Source organism: Budorcas taxicolor, chromosome 2, assembly GCF_023091745.1.
Source record: "Budorcas taxicolor isolate Tak-1 chromosome 2, Takin1.1, whole genome shotgun sequence".
Taxonomy (NCBI): domain Eukaryota; kingdom Metazoa; phylum Chordata; class Mammalia; order Artiodactyla; family Bovidae; genus Budorcas; species Budorcas taxicolor.
In genome coordinates this window covers 7,344,862-7,357,072 of record NC_068911.1, presented here as the reverse complement: position 1 = coordinate 7,357,072, position 12,211 = coordinate 7,344,862, and positions in this window count along the sequence as shown.

Here is a 12,211-nt window from a genome sequence, read left to right as displayed (position 1 = left end):
GGGCTTCCCAGGTGGAGCAGTGGTAAGGAATCCACCTGCCAATGCTGGAGATGCAGGAGACGCAGGTTCTATCTTCCAGGGGAAGACCCCCGGAGGAGGAAATGGCAACCCCCTCCAGCACTCTTGCTTGGAGAATCCCATGGACAGAGGAGCCTGGCGGGCCACAGTCCATGGGGTCACAAAGAATTGGACATGACTGAGCACGCACGCACAGATACGTGTATATTTATGGCTGAGGCCCTTTGCAGTCCACCGGAAGTTATCACAACATTGCTAATCGGCTGTACCCCAGCACAAAATAAAAAAAAGTTAAAAAATAAAAAAGGAACAATGTGTGGGAAAGGGACATGTCAGTAGTAGCAGATGATGTCACCGAGGAAGCAGCGGCTGGATCACAGAGAGTCTTATGGTCTACATGACAGAGTCTGAGATAAGACAGAGTCCTCCCCAAAGCCAAAAGAAGCCATCGAAGGATATTTCCCCCAACACCTTCTGGAAATGAAGCACAAAGGAGTCAAAAGAATTGCAACAAACACCCCCATGTCTATCCCCTAGTTTCTGCAGTTAACACCTTGCCATAGTTGATTCATCATACAGCTACCCAGGTAGGCATCCATTTATTCACAGGGACAGGATTTCAGGAAGAAACACAACCGGTGAGAACTCACTCTGGCATCAGCCAAGAGAACAGAGGGGAGCTTGTTTTCCAGGTGGAAAGCGGAGGGGTCTGAGCTGACACAGCACCACTAGGGGCAGGGTTGGGAGTGGAAGAGGGGAGCCTCAGGTGTGAGCAAGCTGGTACAGGTGACAGCAGCTGAGGTCTTGTAATTGGCCCTGTGAGGGAGATGACAGAAGGAGAGTAGGAAGTCCTTCGGGTTTTGCAGACCTGGAGGTCAGCACAGAGGGCTCAGCGGGTGATAACCCGGGCTTGTGACTTTTCCAGACTTTTCCAATGAATCTGTGGTTTTGATGAAGTTTGCCCAGCAGAGTCCAAAGTGAGAAGAGCAGGGCTGAGATGGCACTAAGAAAACACCATCAAGGGCAAGTGGGGGAAGGGCCTGGGGTGAGAAGAGGCTGAGGGGTACTTCCAGAGACGTAGGTGGAAATCCAAGAGAGAGAAGGTCCCAGAAACCTCGGCTGGAGGATGCTGCACCTCCAGAAGGGGGAGGCAGTCATTGCGGCCCAAATGCTGCAGACTGGACGGTCAGCCATGATGAGCACAGAAAAACATACTGACCACGTGTGTCCCCAAGTGTGTGTACACACCTGCACATGCGTACAGACCCCGTGTGTGCTTGTCCTTGCACAGTCAAGGAAGATTTTCTGGATGGCTACCTAGTGGCTCAGTGGTAAAGAATCCACCTGCCAATGTAGGAGATGTGGTGGGTTTGATCCCTGGGTCTGGAAGATCCCCTGGAGGAGAGCATGGCAACACACTCCAGTATTTTTGCCTGGGAAATCCCATGGACAGAGGAACCTGGTGGGCTACAGTCCATGGGGTTGCAGAAGAGTCAGACATGACTGAGCCCAGGGGCAGTTTATAATCCCTGGTGGTCCAGTGGTTAGGACTCTGTGCTTCCACTGCAGGGGGCACGGGTCAGATCTTTGGTTGGGTAACTAAGATACCCCTGGAGTGGGTTGCCATTTCCTTCTCCAGGGGATCTTCCCAACCCAGGGATCAAACCCACACCTCCTTCATTGGCAGGTGAGTTCTTTACCCCTAAGGCACCAAACATAACCTGATTTAATCCTCACAGTAACCTCATAAGGTAGGTAGCATTCTTGCCCCCATTTTACAGATGAGGAAACTGAGTAATAGAATATTGTCACCCAAGGTCACACAAAATGCTGTGGCAACACAGAGGGAAAGTTTGATTTCTCCTGGAATGGCGGAGGTGGTGGTGGTGGTTGTGTGGGAATCAGGAAGGCTTCATGAAAGAAGCAGCATTGTAATGATTGCCCTTCCCTCACCCCAAACATTGAACAATTGTTTAAAATGCCTACAGTGTGAAGCAGACCTCAGGAAATTGGTTTCTTCTGCTTGAAATCAGGCATCCAAATCAAGGGATAACTCCGCTTACAACCGAGTGGTTAAGTGTTACCATGGAGACCTGGGGAGAAGGAGGAGTTCCTGCCAGATGCTGGGGTTTCCTCAAGAAGCCTCTGCTGCTGGGTGTTCCGATAAGATGGGAGTGCGGGTGGGTGGAGGGATGTGGCAGGAGATGGGAGCATGCAGGCAGAACGAACTTCACCATTTCTTGTTGAGAATCCTGAAAGACCTTAAGGTAATGGGGAGCCATTATAGAATTTTTATTAGGCAAGTTTGGACTCTTTCTGCAGGCACTTGGGGGTGAGATTAAAAGCAAAGGTTTTTGATCTTAATTTATACAAATATGCATAATTTAAAATAAAATTTAAAAGACTCATCATCATTATAACAAAATAACTCTTTTTTCGCTATGTGTATTTCCTCTGGCCTCTGTCCTTGTGAGCATATTTCACACAGCTGTGTATATATATTTATACATATTTGACATAGTTGTATATATAGCGTACATGTACTTTTTGTCTGCTCGTCAATCTCAACACACATGCGTCTCAGGGTTGGGAAATTCTCCTCAAGTATTTCGTTGCTTCTTTCCTCTTGGCTTTCTCTGTTTTCCCATCTGGAACTTCCATTATTCAGTTTTTGCATCTCCCAGATGGTCTTCTAATTTTATATCTAATCTTCTTTTCTTTCTTTCTTTTTTTTTTTGTACTACTTTTTGGGAGGTTTCCTCTAACTTAAACTTTCAGTCCTTGTGCTTTCCTTCAAATCTGCTGCCACGATGCTAATTCACGAGTTCCTTTTATCGTTTACTTCTCTGAGGATGTAAATGACGGTATTGTTATTGTCATTGCTGTGGTTGTTGGTGGTGGTGTGTGTGACGTGTGTGTGAGAGAGTTTTCTTCGTCTTGCACAATATCTGTTACTTCCAAGCTGTGGTTTCCTTCCCCTCTCTTTCCCTTCCTTCCTCCTTTTTTAGGTGACTGTAGTATTTATGGTTTTATAGTTTCTTTTGTTTATTTTTAAAATTGTTTTATATTTTTAAATTAGCTTTCTGAGGTCTAATTTATGTACAATGAAAATCATCAATTTAAATATAGAGCTCAATGAGTCTCGCCAACATATACAGTTAAATAATTACCAACACAATTACACTATGCAATAGTCCAATATAAAAATAAGGAAATTGACCTTGGCACGATGCTGTGAACTTGACTGAGACCTTATACAGATTTCACCAGTTTTCACGTGTACTCAAGTGTGCGTGCATATGTTGCACGTGTGTGTGCTCAGTTGCTCAGTCGTGTCCGACTCTTTATGACTTCAGGGACTGTAGCCTGCCAGGCTCCTCTGGCCATGGAATTTTCCAGGCAAGAATACTGGATTGGGTTTCCATTTCTTATTCCAGGGGATCTTCCCAACCCAGAGATAGAGCCCCCATCTCTTGCATCTCCTGCATTAGCAGGCGAATTCTTTACCACTGCACCACCTGGGTAGCCCCCTGTTACTGGGTATCAGTTCTATGCAGTTTTATCACAAGTATAACCACCATGCAACCACCACAATAATCAAGACACAGAACTGTTGCATTAACACAAAAAAACTGTTCCTTCTGTACTGCCTTCTCTTGTGTTAAAAATATTTTTATTGGGACTTTCCTGATGGTCCAGTGGTTAAGAATCCACCTTCCAATGCAGAGGGCACAAGTTCTATCCCTGGTCAGGGAACTAAGAGCCCACATTTAGTGGGGTAACTAAGCCCAGGGGCTACAACTAGAGAATCCAATTAGGGAAGCCCCTGGATGCTGCAGCAGAAAACCAGATCATCCAAATATATATATATATATATATGGTGTAACTGAGAAATTCTTTAAAACATTTCTACTGTTTTATTTTAATTCCACTGTTTCTATGTTTCTAAGCTCATTTCTTAGTGATTGCTCTAGGAACTACAGTATGCTTCTTTAACTTATGAGAAACTATGTCAGATTTATAATGACTTAAATCCAATAAATATATAGCAATGTAGTTCTATTTCTTCCCCTTCTTTATTCTATTTTTGTCATATCTCCTATATCTATGTGTGTTAAAAACCCAACAATACAGCCCTATAATAATTATTTAAACAACTTCATTTTTAAAAGACAGTAAAGGAAGGAAAGATATAGATCAGTGTTTTGATTTACTCATGAGTTTAGCATTTCCTGTATTCTTCTTTCCTGCGACTTAAACCCACCATCCAGGGTCCTTCCTTATCAATTCGAAGGACTTCCTTCTGTAAAACAGGTTGGCTAGCAACGACTTCTGTTTGTATTTATCTGAGAATGTCTTTATTTTTTTATTAAATTTAATTTTTTTGTTTTTTTTCTTAATTTTCTTTTTTGTTTTTTCTTTTGTTTATGTTTTTTATTTTATTATTTTTTATTAAATTTTAAATGAGAAATTTATTTAAACAGCATGTTTAACTCAAAGAGAAAACCTTTCCTTAAAAGGAGTTTATCACTGAAGACACATTACCATACATGTAACAACTACATGCTTGAAAAAGTTACAAAATGGCCCTTGGTTTTTATAACGACAAATGAAAAACACTGAAATTCTCCAAACAAGTTATGAGGGTTTAATTATTTTGTTGTCGTTGTTGAATAGCAAAAGCTAATAACCTTTTGAAATATGAAGATGTTTCCCCTGGTTTTTGCTTTCTGCCAGCTCCCCTCAGTTTTGCAGAGGAAACGGGCGTGCAGGTCTCACAAGACATTGTTGCTCAGTCGCTAAGTCGGGTGCTACCCTTTGTGACCCTGAGCTCTTCCCTCCTTCACAATCTCCCCGCGTTTCCTCAGATTCATGATCCACTGAGTCAGTGATGCTATCTAACCATCTCATCTCACTTAGCAATATTACATCCCAGACAAGTATCATTAAAAAGAACCGTTACATTCTGGAAGTAGTTACGCTTCCAAAATAGTTTCAAATGGAATTATTGGATAATAGTCACTTAAAAGTAAAATTATAGAGGCAGACCTCACCTGGGGCCCTGTGACAACATGGGCTGGCTGTCTGCTTTAGGTTTGCCTGTATCCTGAACCCATCAGGCTGGAGGTGTCCACTTTCTCTGAGAAGCATGACTGATGCTTATCTCTTGCTCCAAAGGAATCCTACCTCCCGCTGTCCAAGCAAGTCAGGTCGCAGTCTCCAAATGCCTGCTCACCTTCTTTATGTCAAACTGCCAATGCAGTCCCAATTTTCTTGATGATGTGAGTCTTGGAGTCACTCAGTCTTATAGCAACCAAAGTTGCTCTGAGTCATTCAAACTCCATCTGATCTCTGATCAGACAGCCGTCATAGCCCAGCATCAAAGACCCTGGGATCAGATGCCCAGTGACAGCCAAACCTGCCTGGCTACCCAGGTTGATAGTCGGTTCCTTTTACCTTTCACACTCCTCGACTTCAGTAATACTTTTTAAAATCTATTTTTTAAAAAAATGTCCCAGCCTCACAGTGGTAAAGAAGACTGCTCCTTGACAGAACCTCGTAAAATGTCGGCAGCATCTCTGAGATAGAACTTCACTTCCACACATAGGCGCTGCAGGTGACATGTGTGAAGGGACTTTCTTGACCTTGATCCTAGACTTAGGAGAAAAGGGCAAATAATCAAGACTTTTAAAGGTCCACCCCAAGATTCCTTTAGAATATTTGCACATAAAAGGTAAAGCTTTTCATCTTAGTTTGTGCAATACCGCATACCTGAAGAGGTTGACTGGCTTAAATGTTCACCTCTTGCTGCACCTATGCAAACAGGCCAAAATTCAAGGAGGCACCTAAGACTATTCTGACTATTCAAACTGTTGATCCCTGCTTTCTCAAAATTTGCTCTGCTCTCGACTGCTCCTCCCCCTCCTTCTGGGACCACGCCCCTTCTCGGGGAGGGAGCGGGTTGGTTCATTCTGGTCTCTGCGAGCCAGGGCGAGCCTTAGGCTCCCCGCCCCATCTATTCTGAGCTGTCGTTCCCACCTAGGCCCACCAGGGGGAGCTCTATCCCTGCTGAAGCTGCATTCTGGAACACGGTCCACCGCCTTGCGGAGGGTACAAACCACCTCTCCTTGTTTCTTTCTGGGCTTTGCTAGTGCCTGTCAACCTGCGGGCTGCCCTTGCCAATCATCAGAGGCCCTTGCCCCCTTATTCTTATACACTCCCTTCCTGCATACTCCCTCTTATACTAGAATGTCTCTCTCAAAGATTTCTTTCTCAGGTGCAAAATCTAAAAGAACCCCCTAAATGTCATTAATCAACATATATGATATTTTAATAATTACTATGAATGCAAAAATACATCATGAACAAATTATCAAAAATTTAAGTCAAGACGGAATCAGTATTACTGATTTTTTTCCTTTGGTCTCAGGCTTCAATCTGGCTCAGCCAGGCACAGCTGGGTTTCGCCCCCCACCACTTAGTCAAGGACATGGCTTCTGTTTTCGCCTCTCCCCTGCAGAATCACCTTTCTTCTCGCCCCTGGATGCTTCTTTAGCATATTTCCTGTCTTAAAACAAAAGAAAACCAGTCCCCCGCCTGACCTCGCCTGCCCTACCCCTCTCTGTCCTGTTTTCCTTTTCCTCTGAAACTGACTACAATTGGGCTTTTGTTCTCAACGCTCCCTGGGAAGCTGCTCTGGTCAAGGTCACCAACGACCTTCACCTCGTCTGTGCTCCTCTTATTCCGCGTCTGGCAGAGGAGATCCACGCTCCTTGAAACTTTCCTCTTCGCGTGTCGGCCTCCTGGATCCCTAGCTGTCTTCCTACTCCCTTCCCCACATCTTCTCTGGATTATCCTATCTTCCTGACCCTAAACGTCAGAGGCACTTCCAACCATTCCCTCACACTGCCCAGGACAAAGGGAGAAGAGTCATAAATCTCAGTATTCAAAGCCTTTTAATGGTTAGCTCGGTCATTCAAGAGATCCAGACAAATAGCTGTCACTCACCATTCCAAGTGTGAGAAGGTGGTAAGATCCAGGAAAAGTACCTAGTGGAAAACAACTGGGGAATGCCCGCCCAATGTTGCCATCAATGAGATCTGTGTGACCTCTTGCAACGTGGTTTAGACCGAGAAATATATATTGGATCTTTGTCCACAGTTCCAGGGACAGAGCTCCTAAAATCTTTGAAATTTCCTAAGTGACTAGAGCCTTGCAAGTGTCTTTTGTTAGGTTCCAGAGGTGACTTTTGGACCCCACCTTATGTTGGGGGCTGGTTGCCTGAAGCACCAACCAGGTGGTTAAAGGGTTGAAACTTTCAGTCTCGCCTCCCTGACCTCCAGGGAGGGGAAAGGGGCTGGAGGTTGAATCAACTGTCAATGGCAGTGATTCAATCAATGACGGCTATGTAATGGAACTTCCATAAAAACCCCAAAGGACATGGTTTGGAGAGCTTCCAAGTTGGTGAACCAGAACTCTTCCACATGCTGCTGTGCCAGCCCCAGACTTCAAGGGGACAGAAGCTCCTTTATTCAGGAACCTGTCCTGCGTATCTCTTCATTTGGCTATTGATCCGTATCTTTTATTGTCCTTAGTAATAAACCGGTAATCTACTGAATAAATGTTTCCTGAGTTCCTTGAGCTACTCTAGCAAGTTAATTGAACGAACCTAAGGAGGAAAAGGCAATGGCACCCCACTCCAGTACTCTTGCCTGGCCAATCCCATGGATGGAGGAGCCTGGTAGGCTGCAGTCCATGGGGTCGTTAAGAGTCGGACACGACTGAGTGACTTCACTTTCACTTTTCACTTTCATGCACTGGAGAAGGAAATGGCAACCCACTCGTGTTCTTGCCTGGAGAATCCCAGGGATGGAAGAGCCTGGTGGGCTGCCGTCTATGGGGTCGCACAGAGTTGGACACGACTGAGTGACTTAGCAGCAGCAGCAGCAAGGAGGAAGTCATGGGAACCTCTGATTTATACCTAGTTGATGAGAAGCGGAGATGACAACCTGGACTTGGAATTAGCATCCGAAGTGGAGGGCAGCCTTGTGAGAGTGAACATTTTACCTGGAGAATCAGATGCTGTCTCCAGGTAGACAGTGTCAGAATTGAATTGAATAGTAAGACACACCCAGTTGGTGTCAAATAATTGCTTGTTGATATAGGGAAAACTCAACACACACACATAGGAGTTTGATGAACAAAACCTTTACTCCTTAGAGAAAAGGCTTAAATTCCCTTGAGGGACTTTAAAGAAGATTTGAATAAAAGGCAAAATATAATATCCTCATGGATATGATGACTTAGCACTGCATAGATGGCAATTCTCCCCCAAGTTAATCTATTAAATGTAATCCTAAGTTTATATGGCAGAATAAAGTCCTTATACGGTTAAGGAAATGTTGAAAAGGAGGACTCACTCTACTGGTTTAAAAAAAAATATTTTATAAAACCGAAGCTGAAAAAAACCCAACAAAACAACAACCAGCACACACTGATACTTGTGCTGGCAATGGAACAGAGGTGAGAAGTCAGAATTAGATCTGTGTGGATGCAGCTACTTGGCATTTAGAAGGTATGACACCACAAATCGATAGGGGAGTTGGCTGTTGGCAGATGCCACTGGGAACACCGTTTCAGCAAATGGAGCAAAAAAGTCAAGCTGGATCCTGCAGTGCAGACCTGGGTTTGATCCTTGGGTCAGGAAGATCCCCTGGAGAAGGGAATGGCAACCCACTCCAGTACTCTTGCCTGGAGAATCCCATAGACAGAGGAGCCTGGTGGCCTACAGTCCATGGGGTTGTGAAGAGTCGGACACAACTGAACAACTAACACCTTCACTTTCACGTCAGAGATGTCCACATCCTAATTCCCAGAACCTGCGGCAATGCTACTTTCCATGGCAGATGGGATTTTGTAGAAGTGATTAAGTTGTAAAAGGAGATTGTCTTGGAGAAGGGAAAGGCTACCCTCTCCAGTATTCTGCCCTGGAGAATTCCATGGACTGGATAGTCCATGGGGTCACAAAGAGTCAGACACGACTGAGCAACTTTCACTTCACTTCTTATCTTGGGTCCAGTCTAATCACATGATTCCTTCAAAGTGGAAAACCTTACCTGTGGTCAGAGGGAGAGAAGCATACCATCAGTTTTTCTTTTTTTTGGAATCGAGGAAAGGGCCACAGGCCAAGGAATGCAGCTGGCCTCTAAAAATTGGAAAATGCAAGAAAATAGATTCTCCTTAAAATCTTTAGACGACAACAGCCTTGCTAATACCTAGGTTATAGCCCCCCAAAAAACTCATTTTGGACTTTTGACCACCAGAACTGTAAAATAATAAATGTGCACGGTTTTTAAGTCACTAAATTTATGGTAATTTGTTACAACAGCAATGGGAAGCTAATGCAGACCTCTGACTCACCATATACAGAAGTGAACTCCCAATAGGTCCAAATTTAAATGTGAAAAATAAAATTACAAAACTAACAGAAGATTGTGTAGGAAAGTATCTTTGAGATTTTTGTTTAGGAGAAGACTTTTTGAACTGGAGCTTCAAAACACAAACCACGTACAGGAAAAAAAATTTTTTTCTGTTCAACAGAGGGCACTGTAGCTGAAAAAAGACACCTGCAATATCTCAAATTGATGGAGGATTCATAATCAGTAAACTCCTGCAAATCAGTTTTTTTTTTTTTTTTTGCAAATCAGTTTTAAAATGACAAGCAACCTGAAGAAAAATAAGCAAAGATTGTGAGCGTGGGAGGCCGCCGATGGTGATTTCGATCCTCACCCAAGTGTGAGAACAGTTGCAAGAGAAGAGTTGTGCTGTGGATTGGATCGTGCCCCCGCCCCATTCCTATTTGGACTCCAACCTAAGTTCCACTACCCCAGCATGTGACCTCATTTGGAAATAGGGTCTTGCAGATATAGTTAGTTAAACTGAGATGAAGTTACAGTGGAATCCACTGGGCCCTCATGCAAGAGGACCGGTGCCCTTATACAAAGGGGAAATTTGGATGCACACAAGGAGAACGCTATCTGAAGACGAAAGCAGAAGGGGTGATGCTTCTACAAGCCTAGAAATGCCAAGATTGCCAGCCAACCATCAGAAACCAGGAGAAAGGCAGGGAACAGAGTCTTCCCCAAGGCCCGCAGAAGAAACCAGCTCTGCCAACACCTTGATCTGACACCGCTTCTGAACTCCAGAATTGCTACAGAATGCGTTTCTGTGTGTTAGCTGCTCACTTTGTGGTGCTTTGCTATGGCAGCCCTGGGAAACAAATACAGGGGATTTAGCCTCTCCTTGGAGTGTGTGTGGCGGGGGGGCATCTTGATCTGGTGCCTGGTGATGAGTCTGCGGGGGATTAACCAGACTGAGGGAGGGGCTGTTCTCAAGAAGAGCATCAGGCTTCCTGGGCTCAGCCTGCTCTCCAAGTTTAAGAGGGGACGAAGGTACAGGAAATGCTTGGTTGCTCTAGCATCAAATCAGGCGTCCCTGACTTATTGGACCAAATCCCAGACCTGGATCTTCTCAGCATCAGTCTCTGCAGTGCAGACAGCCCCATTCCAGTAAGGGAGGAAGATGAGGAGAAAACGGCTGAGTATCTAACCTTCCTCCCCCTCCTCCCCACCTCAGAAGCTCAGCCTTGGGCATGAGAGAGCCAGCAGCTGAAGAAGACACTTGAGAGTTCTTTGGACAGCAAGGAGATCAAACCAGAATTCCATCCTAAAGGAATCAACCCTGAATGTACATTGGAAGGACTGGTGCTGAAGCTGAAGCTCCAATACTTTGGCCACCTGATGTGAAAAGCCAACTAACTCATTGGAAAAGACCCTGATGCTGGGAAAGATTGAGGGCAGGAGGAGAAGGGGGCGACAGAGGATGAGATGGTTGGATGGCATCACCGACTCAATGGACATGAGTTTGAGCAAACTCCAGGAGATGGTGAAGGACAGGGAAGCCTGGCGTGCTGCAGTCTGTGGGATTTCAGAGTCAGACACGACTGAGGGACTGAACCACAACAGCAAGAAGCAGGGTGGGAGGGAGAGGGCAGAGTCAGCAGCAGCCTGCTGCTTTATCTTGCAAACCAGAGCTGCTGGGGTTCCTGCAGCCACAGCACAAGAACCTCATGACCGCCCCCAAGATCAGTGCTACTGATCTCTGCTCTGAACACACACCGGGGTCTCCGAGGGGGTGGTCTGAGGCTGGGGGGTTGCTGATGGTGGGTTGTCAGCCTTTAACTTGGCCAGGAGCAACCCCTTGGCCAGGGCGCAGTGAGAGGACAGTATGGGCACCCTGGCTCTGCCCACTGTCCTCCTGCATCCTGGCTCCCCCCCACCACGCCCACACATCCCCACTCTTCGCCTTCAGCCTGATTGCTGCTCTTGAGTCACCTTCACTCCCATGACTGGGCATGGGGCTTGTTTTCTCTGAATTTCCCGCTCCACACACTTCTCTGGGCCCCCGATGCTCCTGACCTTAGCAAACCCCAGCCCTTGGGTCTCCACCTCGGTGCTGGCTGACCTGTCCTCCCTACCCCCACCCGGCACTGCCTCCCTGCCCTTGGCTCTCTCCAGGAGGCCCTGAGCTAATCAGGCTGATTATCGCCCAGGTCCAATTTCACTTTTCTTGGCTACCACGCGCAGTAAATTTCCTCAGCCGCCAGGCTCCCCTGCGAGCCCTGCCTCTTGTCAGGCAGCCCGACTTAGGAAGCCGCCAGCTCCCTGCCTGCCGCCTGCCGTATCATCACAGATGAATCAGGCTTGCCCAACCTGGGGGTGTAATCTAAACACCATCGACAGTCACATCACCCTCAGCAGCAAAACACAACTGTCACGTCTTCCCAGGTCTAGTAAAATCTCTGGGGTTCTAAATGCCCAGACCCTTGCTATTAGTCTAAAGATTATACTATAATCTTTTACAGCTGCATTTTAGAGGATGCTTTGGAAAATCTCCCTCGTCTCTACACATTTTGAGAGTGGGCTAGTGGCATTAGTCTTAGTTTATCATCAGGAGATAGTCCTTGAACTTCCAACTTTATTTTATACTTGACCCATTCCCAGGGTCTCTGAGTATCTGAAAGTGATCTGGAAAGATCCAGAGAAGGAGAGGGAAGAAGTTGAGGATGTTTACTTATCTCGAAACCCCAGCCCCCGCTGTGATTAAAGAAGAAGCTCTTCTGATGGTTCCTTCT